A 14,876-nucleotide genomic window follows, 5' to 3' on the forward strand; every position below is an offset into this window, starting at 1 on the left:
CTCACTGGTGCTCTCATCAGTGTGTACCATTAGGCCCATTGATTCTATCATTCATAAGCTCTTTGGAAGAGTTGGCTTGGCATTTGCCTTCAAATTATTGTTTTTTAATATAAAATGCAGCTTTGGTAATTTGAAACTGTTCATGAGAAAATGATAATTTTGCTAAATTTTGGGAAAACTGAAATGTAATATTTTGTTTCTGGTTAATTGGATCTAAATCAAAATCTTCTGATTTGTTGAACTGACACAAAACTTTTTCTTAGACAGTTCAGCATTAATTATATATCCCTATTGTTTGCATTGTTTCATAAAAGTTTTAATTCTGGTGTGTTATGTCTCTGTTTTCTGCTGGGGGCTGAGCTCCCTGGATGAGCTATGCCTTCAGTGATGCATTGTGGACTCCTCTACTGAGCCATTATTGCATCATAGAAATTTCAGAACTGTGGGTGCACCATACAAAATGTAGTGTCTTCAGGAATCCTGAATCATATATGGCACAGCAACCCAGACTTCAACTAGTAGAAGGCAATGAGGCACCATAGGGAAGTGCATTTTATAGATTCATAACCAAAACATTTTGGATCATTTCATCTAACTGATATAAATATTTTGAAACAAAATGTTTCATTTTGATCCAAAATACTGAAAGGATTCATTTTGAGGGAATATTTGCATTTTTGAGGAATATTTACTATGGGCCAAAAATCGATATTGTGGTTTTTTTGTCCAATTAGGAATGAAAAAAAAATATGTTGACATATTAGATTTTCCTGAAGGAAAAAAACAACAACTGATTTTAGCCAGCTTTAGTCACTATTGCCCTGAATTTCTCCAATCCATAACATTGAACCAAACAGTCTTGTTTACTGATTTAAAAATATTCTGACCAATTATTTCAAAGTAGACAATCTGGAGTGTCTGCTTGAAACTCTAAGTTTACAGTTCGTTGTGTCTCACTCTTGTAAGTACTTATACTGTATTTATATTGAATGTATCTGTTATTGCCAAAGTAGCATGCTCCAAGAATGGTGTTTTTTAAAAAATGAAAACATATGATTTTATGTCCTTGAAAAGACAGAGTTAAAATACTTTACAACAGTAAAAGATGAAGACAGGAATTTGGAAATAACATATGACTGTGAATGTCAATAACAGAAGGAGAAGGGAGAGGTCAGTGTTGAAAACATTTTATATAAATATCAATTCTGAAATATCTGTTGTGCAACTTGAGGTGAATCCAGAATCAAGTTCTAACAAAGGCTCAATGTGTTTACCTCTATGAAGGGTTTTGTTCATAGGTAGGATACAATTTTTCTGACTGTAATATAATATGCCCTTTAATTATTTTCCATTTATTATTGCCTCTAAACTCTTTAACATGTAATTCTAGGGTATACAATGGATAAAAAGTATTCAAGTTGAAAAAGAAAAAAAATAATAAGAAGAAAATAATCTGACAATGATATTGCCAGCTAACACTGGTCAAATACTCAATAGGAAGGAGAGGAAAGAGTCAAACAAAATCCATTGTAAACTAATTAGCTTGTCCAGCGTCAACCTAATTTTTGTGTTAATCTTACACCAGTATTCTTGCAAAGGAGATAGCTGGCAAGATCATTCCCTGAAATCTGAGAGACAAGGTCTCTTAATTGGGAATTAGAAACATCTCACAGGATTTCTAGGTACAACCAAAACATCTCATCTTTTGACCATGAAATACACCCAAAGACCATTTTCACTCAAAGCATCAACCAAGATTTATTCACACAAATTATCTGATTATATGCATTTTGGGGGAAAAAACTAACAAATTTGAAGATAAAAAGCAGAGATAAAATTCAGTCAATAAATTACAGTAATTAAGTCTTCACACTTCACTAAAGAAACTGGTTAGAAGTGGGGTACTCATGTTCTGGGTAATTTGACATTTCATGTGTGAATTGCAGGATGATTTCTGCCACACCTGGTTGCCCTCAGGGAAAGAAAGAAGTCCTGTAATTAGCATCTGCAACTCATCAGCCACTTCAGATCACTACTTACACTGTACCCTTGCTACTTGTGACTACTTCTACTCTCACCGATTCTCACCAGTCTGCCTAAGTGGTAGTTCTCTCCAGTATTCCTCTCTCAGCCACAGACTTTTCAGCATCTTCAGACTCTAGTCTTCTACGAGATGAAGTTATGTTTCTGGGCTTCTAGCAGCTTTGTGCAGACTCGAAGATTGTGCCCATTAAATACATTCAAATAGGTTCATTCTGTCAGGAAGGGCCAAGGCCAAGATGTGGTTGGAAAATTGAAGATTCCCAGCTTGAGGCCAGGAACATGCACCTTTACTTCCTTCATCAAAGGATTAAAAGGTGGGTGTGCTAACCACTAGGTCACGCAGCACTTCATAATACCTATATACCCGCATCCAGTCCCTTGCCGACATAAAGCGGTCCACCATGGTATTTCTGTCATGGTATCTTATATAGCTCAGCGGGATTTTTTTTACACACACCTGAGTGGCATACGATATACCAAAAAAGTGCTAGTGCTGACATAGTCTTAGTCAGAAAACTATCCCACTGTAAGACATGCGTGAAGTCTGGAAAGCATTACTTCTACTCTCTTTTACATCCCACAAAATATTTGCAACAATGCAATACAGTACAAGACTTATTTTTGCCTTTTTTGGTGTATGTTTGCAACTGTTATTAAGCTAAATTCTCATTGTAACCGTTGATGTTGACTGCATGGGTTCTCCAGGGCTGAAGCACCCAGGAGAAAATAATACAGGGTGCTCAGCACCCACCAGTGGACCCTGTTGATCAGCTCCTTCCCCTTGTCCTCCACTTTCCCCACATGGTCTGTGCTATGCAGCATCAGGAGTTGCTGCTCTTGTGCTCTCTCCCTATGCAGCCCAGGCAGAGACAATGACCTGTAGGAAGGGAACCCTGATGTTCATCTCCCCCATCACTGTCCCATATGGGTGTGTGGGACTGAGGAGCAGTAGTCCCGGGTGGAGTGAACAACAATGACAGCAGCTTTGTGCATCCAAGTCAATTGCAGTGAGTGCAGGAGTGTGATGCAGGGGTTAGCATTGAAGGGGATTAGAGGAACAAGAGGGGGAACAGACCAGTATGTGTATGTGCTGCCAGCCTCCTGTCCCCTCCCAGCTCCCTGCTGGCCCAAGCCAGGTGTGAGCAGCACCCTCCCTGAAAACATCAGCAGGCAGCATGTAGCAGGTGATGGGTGGAGGAGCCAAACTGGTCAGGAAGGAGGAGAGCATAGCTGTGATTCAGGACAAGATGGATTGACTTTGCTTATTTGGCCTTGCTCTCTCTGTACAAGCTGTGGGTGACTTGCTTTGCCCAGCAGCCAAAGGACTCTGCCTATGGGGTGAGTGGGCAGGCAGGATGATGTGGAGCAATCCAGGCCCTGTGTAGGATTTATGCAGGGACTGTGCCCCCTCAACAGACTGTGGGGCACTACTTTATAATCCTGCACAGGGCCCCATACATCCTAAGGATGGCTCTGAGAACAGTTCTCTTTAAATGGCTTACTCGGTATTAATATATATATTAATTATCTAAAGCCCCAGTTAAACAAAGCAGTTAAGCTAATGCATAATCCAACTCTGTACAGCAAAGCACTGAAGCATATGCTTACATTTTTCAACATATGTTTGAGTCCCTTTCAAATGAATGGGATTTTGACATATGTGCTTAAAGCAAAGCATATGTTACAGTACTTGAATGACCAGAGATGAATGGTCGAATCAGGGCTTAAGATGCTTAATTGTTGTTGTTGTTGTTTTTATTTGTATAAAAGTGGAGTCTAAAGTTCTCAAAAGAGTTTATGCTAAATGCAGTTTAAACATATGATGAAAGTAAGTCCCTAATCGGAAGAGCTAAAATGATAAACAGACATGACAAACTAAGGAAGGAATGGATAGACAAGGATGCCAGCAGAAAACAAATTATTGCGTAAAACAAATATTGAACTTTCTATCGATCTTACAACTTTATTTGAAGCATCTTTTCCTACCTAATAAGTCAGATGTGAATGAAGTGAAAGTTTTGTTATCCATTTTAATTCAGACCTTTTAAAAAGCTGTAAAATCTTTACAGCTGCAATAACTAGTTTTTTCTAATTTAGGTGGGAATCACTGACACGTTTGGACCTGTGTTCTCCCTGTTCTTTTCTGTAACCTGTATCATCTTCTTTCTTCCTATTCTGTGTTGTCATTCTTATTCACATCATGTAAATGTTCATTCTTGTTTTACATCCTCTGGTTTCTAAGACAGATACAGGCTTTTAGGTATCAGTATATCAAAAATCTTTAACAGGTTTCTTTAACTTACTGAGTTTCCTGTTTCATTATCATGTTAATATTCTTGATGGAAAACCCAGTGAAGTCAATAGAATGACAAATGTGAGTAGTTTGTGATCTTGCATGCTACATCTTATACACATGGGCTACTTCTACACTGGCCCCTAAAAACGGAAAAGCGATGCAAATCAGGTAAGTCAGCATAGGGAAATCCGCGGGGGATTTAAATATCCCCCACGGATTTAAATAAACATGTCCGCCGCTTTTTTTCCGGCTTGGGGAAAAGCCGGAAAAAAAGCGTCTAGACTGGCGCGATCCTCCGGAATAAAGCCCTTTTCCGGAGGATCTCTTATTCCTACCTCAGTGCTTTATTCCGGAGGATCGCGCCAGTCTAGACGCTTTTTTTTCCGGCTTTTCCCCAAGCCGGAAAAAAAGCAGCAGACATGTTTATTTAAATCCGCGGGGGATATTTAAATCCCCCGCGGATTTCCCTATGCTGACTTACCTGATTTGCATCGCATTTCCGTTTTTAGGGGCCAGTGTAGACGTAGCCATTACAGGTCTTCTGGCTGTCTGCAAGTTCCTGTTTCAAATGTCCAGATATGGACCAACCAAATATTTCAAGAATGTCTACTTCAAAACCCGCCAATTGCACATTCCTATTTGCCACTTACTACACCGCCACCATATGGCATATCTGTAAACATTTACAGCATATACAGTCATTAGGGACCATCTCCTAACAAAATATTTTCTGAAACCCTCTTTTGGTCTTCAAATAATGCCACAATCTTATCATCAGAGCCAAGCTCCCCACTGAACAGGACACACCAAATCAAAGTAATACCAGACCTTGCCTTAACAAAATCTGTAGAAATATCTCTCTAATCCCCTCCTCAACCTTGAGTAAGTGTTTATATAAGTGCAAAGGCAGTATGGCTTGCTACAAAATAAATATGACAGAATTTCACACCTAATTTGTTCTGGTATGAATGACTACACAACATATAAACCCATTTCCATGAGGGCAGCTATACTATATAACTAGAAAGACAAGCATTAAAGTTGTTATCCAAATGTTTTAAAATCTGCTTTTGCTGATTAAAGCCTTTAAATATATTTAGTAAGTCTTAAATTCATTTTGGGCTCTAGTACTTTCATGCTGCATTGACCTCTAAGAAACTCACACAACATTCTATTTTCCAATCCTAGTTTCTAATCATAAAATTAGTTTAACTTACTATACTAAAATGTAGTACTACAAAATAAATATTCTTTTTGCTTAATCTTAGTCATTCTAAAATATTCTTGTACTGAAGAGAGAATTGTAATGTTAATGCATGATAGTTCTCACATTGTTTTACACAAGTCTGTTTTCCCATCTTCTTCGTAGTACACTAATCCTTAACCAGCTTATCATCCTCAAGTTTTTCATGGCGGATCACTTTTTTTTCAGTAGTAGACTTGTCAGCTATTTTGTTTACCACAATCTCTGCTGGTGATGTGCCTTGCTGCATTAAATCCATCCACCAATAATGGCACCTCCTACTGATCATTCAAAGAAATGAATAATGACTCACCAAACATCTGGTAATAAGAGTCATCAGTAGGAACAACAGGGAAATGCTGGGGGAAAGAGGAATGAAGAAAAGAGGAGAGGATTGGAAATAGAAATAGTCCAGCATTTATGCACTGCTAACATTTACAAAATCACCACTCGCTGGCTGCATGGCTATCTAGCTACATAGCTCTCCAGAGGCCTTTATATTTCTGACAGTAGGCATGCAGAAAGCCACCTAAGTCCTGATTTTACCATACAACATTTCTTTGTTTCCCTCTTCCTCTTTCATATTCTTTCCCTTATATTTTCTGCACTTCCCCACACCTCTGATATATCTTTGTTACATTTCACATATCCTCTGTAGACTACAGACACCCATAGGGTATGTCTACACTCCTCGTAGAACGAGGTGTACCGGTATTTCGGATTAGAGAGCCTAATCCGAACTACCTACTCCATGCCGCGTGTAGCCGTGGGCACGGAGTCCGAACTACCGGGGCTTTAAAAATGGTGGCACCCGGCAAGATGCAAATGAAGCCCAAGATATTTAAATCCCGGGCTTAATTTGCAACTTCGGTTGCCTACATTAACCACCCTAGTTTGAACTAGGGTGGTAGTGTAGACATACCCATATTTAACACAGTAATAAGGAGCAGTGGTTCATATGTGGGAGAATGCGTGTAAAGCTAGCATTTCATGCACAAAGAGGGCCATTAATTACAAAAATATATTGTATTTTAAAGACATGAAATTGAGTAATATAATCAATAATTTTAAAGTAGAAAGCTATATTGAGTGACAGGAGCTTTGAATGAACAGGCTTTAGTTCACAGTGTTCTTTAGCAACCGATACATATTTTTCTTAGTAATCACTTCCAGGTCCTATAAAATTAAATAATATTGCTAGACATAGTGTCATTTTGTTTTTATTGCCTGGAAACAAAGAGGAAAAAAAGTGAATTATAGTGTGGGTAAAAGTTTGTGAAGATTGTTAATTTTATATTACTGTGAGTCATTTTAGAACTACACCATCAGGTTTTTGATACCTTAATCAGCGATAAAAACAAAACAAATTTAGTGACACACTCTGCAAATGAGGCTGCTCATTATGCATAAAGGTCAGTATGTGTGTAAGTATTTTTTTAAATCAGCACCTTACAATCCTACTGTGTTTTCACTGGTATTTTTATAAAAAAACATATTTTAAGGACTTTTTAATAGGAAGCTCGGTATAAAGTATGCGGTGTGATGAGGGAATAAACCAGCTACCTTTTCTATGTAACTGTAAGTTTCAGTAAGAGAATATTAACATACATGATTTACACTAATAGACTTATGTCTAGGTCTAGTATAATAATGAGTTTTAAATGCTCCATTGCTGAAAATGCTAGATACTTAACAGTAGTTGCTTCAATCCTGCCTGTTTTATACGACACCTGAAAGCCACTTGTCTATTTGGATATTTTTGTGGTTAAGATACTATATATGAAAAAAAATGATGTTAAGGTTGTAAACTGCTGAAATTGCAGTAAAAAATAAAATGCAAGCCATCTGTGTTACTCTCTCAAAGAAATATACAGTACTAAACATGTTTAAAACGTACACGTTAAGCTTACATATTCACAAATTGTTTAGTGGAAATTGATTAAAGCTGTGAAATCTTCCAAATACTCATTTGGCAGAAATCTTTTTTGGCTCCTGTGAATATCTTAGTACCAAAATGGCTTTCTCCTTTCTCTTTCTGTGTAGCAGCAAAATAACAGACAATAAATGGAAAATGAGGAAATTTGCCTCATGTTTCCTCTAATTTCCTGTGCTTCTGCAACTCTCTGCTATTAGAAGTATGCTTTTCCAATAGTCACTTCCCTTGGCTCTTAGCCCCACACACAGGGCCCTGGATCTAGAGCCTAATCTCAGCGGGGGTGGGCAGATTTGGCATACTTGGCATACTTCAAAGTAGGAATAAGAGATCCTCCAGAAAAGGGCTTTTTTCCGGAGGATCGGGGCCAGTGTAGACGCTCTTTTCCGGCTTTTCTACAAGCCGGAAAAAAGCGGCGGACATTTTTATTTAAATGCCACGGGGGATATTTAAATCCCCCGCGGATTTCCCTATTACGACCTGGAAAATTAGCATGCCCCTTTCGGAAAAGGGGCCAGTGTAGACGTAGCCAATGTGTTTAGACTGAATTGTTTTGGAAGCTCCATTTGGGATAACAAGATTTGTCCGTAGCATTTTCTATTAATAAAATAACAGATTTTATTGATTTGCTCAAGAGTGATCTGAGCACTGTAAGATGAATATTTCTGGGGAACCTCAGAATTGTGGGTGTTGTTCTGCAGTATATTTTAGATGTGGTTGGCTAGCCACTTATTCATATAACTGGGGCTAATTTGTATGCTGCAGACTGTGTGTGAGCAGACCAGGAGTGGTGACTCTCATGCACAAAGTCCCCCTAGCATATGAAAAGAAGGGAATTTACTTTTTCAAGTGGAGGACCAGTACTAAATAGGTCAGTTCAGTCAGGATATCTCCACATTTCATTCCTCCCTCTAGAAAGGCATGCAAATGAAGACACCCGAAATTGCAAATGAAGCAGGGATTTAAATATCCCATGCTTCATTTGCGTAATCTCATTATGGCGCTATTTCGAAATAGGGCTATTTTGAGAAAAAACGGAGTTATCTTGAGATAAAACTCTTCCCTCGAAATAACCCTTACTCCTCAAAAAATGAGGCAAAGGAGCATTGCTGGCACATGATGGCATGTATCACATTTGTAAATGTGCAGATAAATTAACCCTCTAATTGAACTAGGGTGGCTAATGTAGGCATTCGAACTTGCAAATGAAGCCCAGGATTTAAATATCCCAGGCTTTATTTGCATGTTCCTGGGCAGGCGCCATTTTTAATTCCCCTTAGTCCGGACTAAGTGCCCACGGCTACACGCGGCAGTCAAACGTTAACTCGAACTAAGTCCTTAGTTTGAATTAACTGTTACACTTCGTGGAATGAGGTATAACAGTTAACTCGAAGTAAGGACTTAGTTCAAATTAACACTTCACTGCTGCGTGCGGCAGTTAGTCCGGACTAAGGGGATTTAAAAATGGCTCCCGCCCGGGAACATGCAAATAAAGCCCGGGATATTTAAATCCCGGGCTTTATTTGCAAGTTCGAATGCCTACATTAGCCACCCTAGTTCGAACTAGGGGGCTAGTGCAGACATGCCAGAGTGTTGTTTGAGTAGATTTGCGGGCAGAGTTCTCAACAGGGTTTGTTTCAGGGATTGGTTCCTGGGTTACAGTTTCTGTGATATGGTGTGTAGTCACCGCTGAGTATTAGTTTAAACTGAGGAGGAGGTGTGGGGGAGGGGAGCTGTCTAAGCAAGGATTAGTCTGACTCCCAAGACCTGTGATAGCTAGGTATTATTTTTTCAGGGTAAGTTTTAGATCATTGATGATGTGCTGGAGAGATAGCTGGAGGCTGTAAGTGATTGGCAGTGATGTTGTTACTTTCCTTGTTGGGCCTGTGCTGTAGTAGGTGAATTCTGGGTACCTGTCTTGCTTTGTCAATCTGTCTCTTAGGCAGCATGTTTAAAACAAACAAAAGGAAGTTTTGTGCACTGTCAACCTGTGGAACTCTTTGCCAGAGGATGTGGTGAAGACTAGGACTTTAACTAGGACTTTAACAGGGTTCAAAAAAGAGCTAGATGGATTCATAAAAGTTAGGTTCATCAATAGCCAGAATGCATAGGAATGGTGTCCCTAGCCTCTGTTTGTCTGGAAATGGGTGACAGGAGAAGGATCATGTGAGGATTACCTATTGTGTTCCCTCCCTCTGAGGCATCTGGTATTGGCAACTGTCGGCAGACAGGATCGAGGTAAAAGGACCTTTGATCTGACCTAGTATGGTCATTCTTATGTTCTTATGTTCTTCAGTTTCCTAGGTTGGTACTGTAGTTTTAAGAATGCTTTATAAACATCTTGTAGGTGTTTGTGTCTGTTTCAGAGATTGGAGAAAATGCTGTTGTGACTACATATAATGGATCATATGATGTGTCCTGAAAGGAAGCTGGGAGCATTTAGGTAAGCATAGCAGTCAGTAGGTTTCTAGGTTAAGATGCTGTTCATGTAACCAACATTTATTTGCATTGTATTGTCCAGGAAGTGGATCTCTTGTGTGGAATGGTGCAGGCTGAGGTAGATGATAAGGTGGAAATTGTTGAAATCCTGGTGGAATTCTTCAAGGGACTCCTTCTCATGGGTCCATATGATGAAGATGTCATCAGTGTAGAGGAGTGGCACTAGGGAACATGAGCTGGGGAAGCATTGTTTTAGGTTAGCCACAAAAATGTTGTCATATCATTGGGCCATGCGAGTACTCATAGCAGTGCCATTGACTTGAAAGTATAAATTGTCCCTAAATATGAAATATTTGTGGGTGAGGACAAATTCACAAAGCTCGGCCACCAGGTGTTCTATGACACCATCTGGGATACAGTTCCTAACAGCTTGTAGTACATTCTCATGTAGAATTTTGGGGTAGAGAGCTTCTACTTCCATAGTGGGCAGGATGGTGTTTTCAGCAAAATCAGCGATATGCTGTGGTTTCCTTAGGAAGTCAGTGATATCTTGAAAATAAGTACTAGTTCTGGTAGCACAGGGACTGAGAAGAGAGTGTACATAGCAAGACAATCCTGCTATAAAAGTGCCAATATCTACTCAGGACTCTAGGTTGGAAAAGGGACATAGCTGTTCATTAGTCCAGGCTATGCCCTGAGCAATGTCACACATACACCATGAATAAGATTATTGACCTTCACAACACCCTGAAAGGAAGGGAAGTGCTATTATTTCCATATTTACAAAATAGAAATTGATGTAAAGTTATTTGCCCAAAGTCACTCCAGAAGGCTGTAACAAAGCAGAAAATGAAGCACCAAAGTCCAAAGAGAAGCACCCAACCCCTTGATTGTCCTTCAATAATGAGTCATGTACTACACATTACCCTGTTGTACTGTATGGTGACTTAAGAGAATTTGGAACTGTCTCAACAGCTTACTTCATATCTCTAAACTGATGGGGGTCTCCCAAGTTAGACTGATTAAGGGACAAAGGAGTAAAAGAAATATGGACTAAATTTTGATCTCTGGAGCAGATTTAATATTTAATATCATGCATATTCTTGATTTGTTTTTAATCTTACTAAATGAGTATTTTTTTAGAAGGTGGTGGCATTTATGGTCTCCTTTGGCATGCCTGGTGAAAGTATTAAAATAAGAAGTTGTGGAATATTAATGTTTTTATATCTCAAATACTGTTGATTTTGCAAAGGAAGTTTCAACAACAGAGCAAATGCATGTACCAAAAATTTACTATATTTAATCTTTTTATCTACATACCTTATGAATGCCATACAGATTAAAGTGGGTCTGAGGAAGTGGGTCTGGCCCATGAAAGCTCATCATCTAATAAACCATCTTGTTAGTCTTTAAAGTGCTACATTGTCCTGCATTTTGATACAGATTAAATAAATTGTTTGAACATATATTTCCCTAAAACACTTCAATTGTAGGCTATTACCATCAAATGAAACATGCACACTTTATCCTTGCATCTCATATTTCTCAGAAAATGTTAATATTATAAAGTACCACTGATAGAATTATTGATGAAAAAATGTTTCATATCAGCACACACTGAATATGAGACAACTTCTTTCCATTTATGTTTCTATTCTTCAGTGTATTTTTCTCCCTGCATCTCTGGACCATCTTTTTCATGAAAGTATTTTTTTCACTATAAATCTATTCATATATGTATACAAACTAGATAAAAGCTTTCTTTATATGCATATCTGTTCAGTATATTTTTTCTGTTATTAATAGATCTTTATTTAATGACAACAGCTTTAGATTTCAAATATTGCAAATCTTTGAAAGTATTGTGAAAATTGCAAATTTTGTGTTCAAAATCTAATACACTTTCATTTCTGATTAAGTAAGTGAATAGATAAATACCTGCTTACACCTGCTTTTCACAGAATATCAGAGTTCATCTTCAGAAAACTAAAATGCAAATAGTTATTTTCCTGTTTTGAGGATGGAAGACATGGAAACAAATTTAGAAGTAGGTTCTTCTGCTGTTACTCATGCAGATTTAAATGGGACAACTTGTGGAGTGAAGCGCTACTTAGATTAATCTATTGAATTCTCATTGATTGTACCTATGTAAATATGGAGAGGGAAAAAAAGCACCAAACAATTAGACTCATAGTAACTTAAGTAAGGTGAATACAAGCAAATATTGTCCTGAATTATATTGTTTTCTTACACAAATCTCTTTCTTCAGTTTTACACCTCTAGAATATCAATGACTATTTGGTGCTTCTCTGTTTTTAAGCTCTGCCTCATGCATAGCTGCCAGACAGGTTTGGTAATACTTACCAAATAGAGAGGTCAACACCACTTAATTTAGTGACCCAATAAGTAATTCCTATATTTTAGGATTTTTTTGGGGGGGGGGGGGAGGTTGGTATATGTTATAAAAATTTGCTTTGTACTCCTATAAAATTTGTAGTTCTCACTATAAGAGAAACAATACTATTAGGAAATGAATTATGAGTGTAACCCTGACTTGCACCCTCCTCTTCTTGACTATAGTTTACTTGGTAACTTTTCATGTGCATGTTGCAATATTTATGTCTTTGCCTATGCAAGATGAGAAACTTAGTTATAACTGTTTAATTCAGTTTTGTTTTTTTCTTTACATAGTTGAGAAATATGAGGTGCAAAAACCCTGTTTCTTCCCATCAAGATCTCTTCCTCCATCTTTATGAAACCTTTCAACTGGTGAATCAGCACAAAGGAATTGCAAAGCCTGCAGATAATCTTACTGGCAGAGAATTCCCCAACATTGTCTTAAATTTTGACCATGTCCACTTCCTTTCTCAATGCCATTTGTCATGTGCATGTATGTATCTGACTTGTGTGCACACATCATTTATGATAAACCTACGGGAGGCACTTGCTAATGTATGCATGCTATTATATATGCCTAACTATAATGTGGCCTTCCTAGACTAATAGCACATAGCACCGTAAAAAACTGTTATTTTCCATCACTATAGTGCTATTTTTATTTTTAACAGCTTTAAATCAATCTCTAGGTTTATAAATGTAGGAAATGAGGAAGTCAAGGAAGTCACTGGATAATTGCAATCATCTTGCTATCAGTGTGCTTAAAAATATTGCTGATATTATCAAAACACAGAAGAAATACAAATTAGCACTTTTATGGCACTTGAAAAAGCTGATATATTATTCAAGCATATGTAGATGAGGGCTAATTAAGACTTTGTTTAAGATGCACAAATAATATATTAAATCATTATGGAAACTAGGAACACACCTGAATTAAGAATCCCAATGCGTAGCTGTGTGGCTCATCATATCCAGATTCGTAAAAAAGAAGTGATTGTTTTATAACTCTGATAATATTCATGGATTCATAAATTCACAAATTTCCAGGCCACAAGGGATTATTATGATCATCTAGTCTGACCTGCACAACACAGGTCATAGAACTTCCTCAAAATAATTGCTAGAAAATACCTTCTTCAAGAAACACAACAAAACAAAACACTCAGTTTTGATTTAAAAATAGTTAGTGATGATGAATCACCCATAACGCTTGGTAAGTTGTTTCACTAATTAACCTCATTGTTGAAAATTGATGCCTTATTTCCATTCTGAATTCGTCTAGCTTCAAATTGCAGCCACTGGTTTATTTTATCCTTTCTCTGATAGACTGAAGAGACCATTGCTATTTATTTGTTCTCATGTAGGTATTTACAGACTGTAATTAAGGCACCCTTTAACTTTCCCTTTGTTAAATTAAAGTGATCAATCTGAATAGTTTATCACTGTAACGTGTTTTGTAATTCTTTCGTCATTCTTGGGGCTCTTCTCCAAACCTATCCAATTTATGTAAATCCTTCTTGAACTGCATATTCCAGAGGTGACACAGTATTTCAACAGCAGTCATACCAGTGCCAATTACAAAATAACTCTTCTACTCCTACTAATAATTCCCTTGTTTATGGAAACAAAGATTGCATTTGTCCTTTTGGTTACAGTGTGGCACTGGGAATTTATGCTCAGCTGATTATGCATCACTTCCTCTAGGTCTTTTTTCTTGACAGGCTAGAGTACTTCATGGTGTGACCTACATCCTTGGTTTCTAGATATGTACATTTACATTTACTCATACTGAAATATACATTGCTTGTTCAAAGCTTTCCAGCCATTCCACTTCTGTAGCTGAAATCTCTCTTCTTCATTACTTCCCACTTCCCACAAATCCTATAATCAGCAAACTTTTATCAGTGATGATTTCATATATTCTTCCAGATCATTAAAAAAGTTATATAGCATAAAACTTACCACTGGTCCCTGTAGGACTTTACTAGAAACAGATCCATTCTATGATGATTCCTGTTCACAATTACATTTGACACCTAAAAGTTATTTAGTTTTTAATCTATTTAATTTGTATTACATTTTATATCTTTCTAACTTTTTAATCAAAATCCAAGTGGTACTAAATCAAATGGTTATAGAAGTCTAAGCATGTTTACAACAATCCTATTAGCTTTATCAACAAAACCTATAATCTTTATCTATCTATCTATCTATCTATCTATCTATCTATCTATCTATCTATCTATCTATCTATCTATCTATCTATCTATCTATCTATCTATCTATCTAATGTAAAATCAACACAGCACACATTACGTTTAGTTAGTTTGACTATTTTTCCATAAATCTATGTTGATTGGCATTAAGTATATTAATTTCTTTTAATTCTTTATTAACTGAGTCCCAGTGGAGCCTCTCCATTATCTTGTCCAGGATTGATGTCCAACTGATGGGCCTATAATTACCAAGTAAATTATGTTTCCCTTTACAAATATTGGTACAACACTATCTTTCTTCCCATT

The 14,876-nt window shown here is 37.4% G+C and overlaps 1 long non-coding RNA gene across 1 annotated transcript; it reads left to right on the plus strand.

Annotated features, from left to right (window-relative positions):
- The first annotated feature begins 486 nt into the window (after positions 1 to 486).
- On the plus strand, positions 487 to 13,752 carry LOC142827087 (uncharacterized). The gene is made up of 4 exons (XR_012901488.1): positions 487 to 961; positions 1,075 to 1,170; positions 9,882 to 9,958; positions 12,646 to 13,752. It is a non-coding gene; the product is annotated as an uncharacterized LOC142827087 (long non-coding RNA).
- The last annotated feature ends 1,124 nt before the right edge of the window (positions 13,753 to 14,876 follow it).

The sequence above is a fragment of the Pelodiscus sinensis genome, chromosome 1 (assembly GCF_049634645.1).
Source record: "Pelodiscus sinensis isolate JC-2024 chromosome 1, ASM4963464v1, whole genome shotgun sequence".
Classification (NCBI taxonomy): domain Eukaryota; kingdom Metazoa; phylum Chordata; order Testudines; family Trionychidae; genus Pelodiscus; species Pelodiscus sinensis.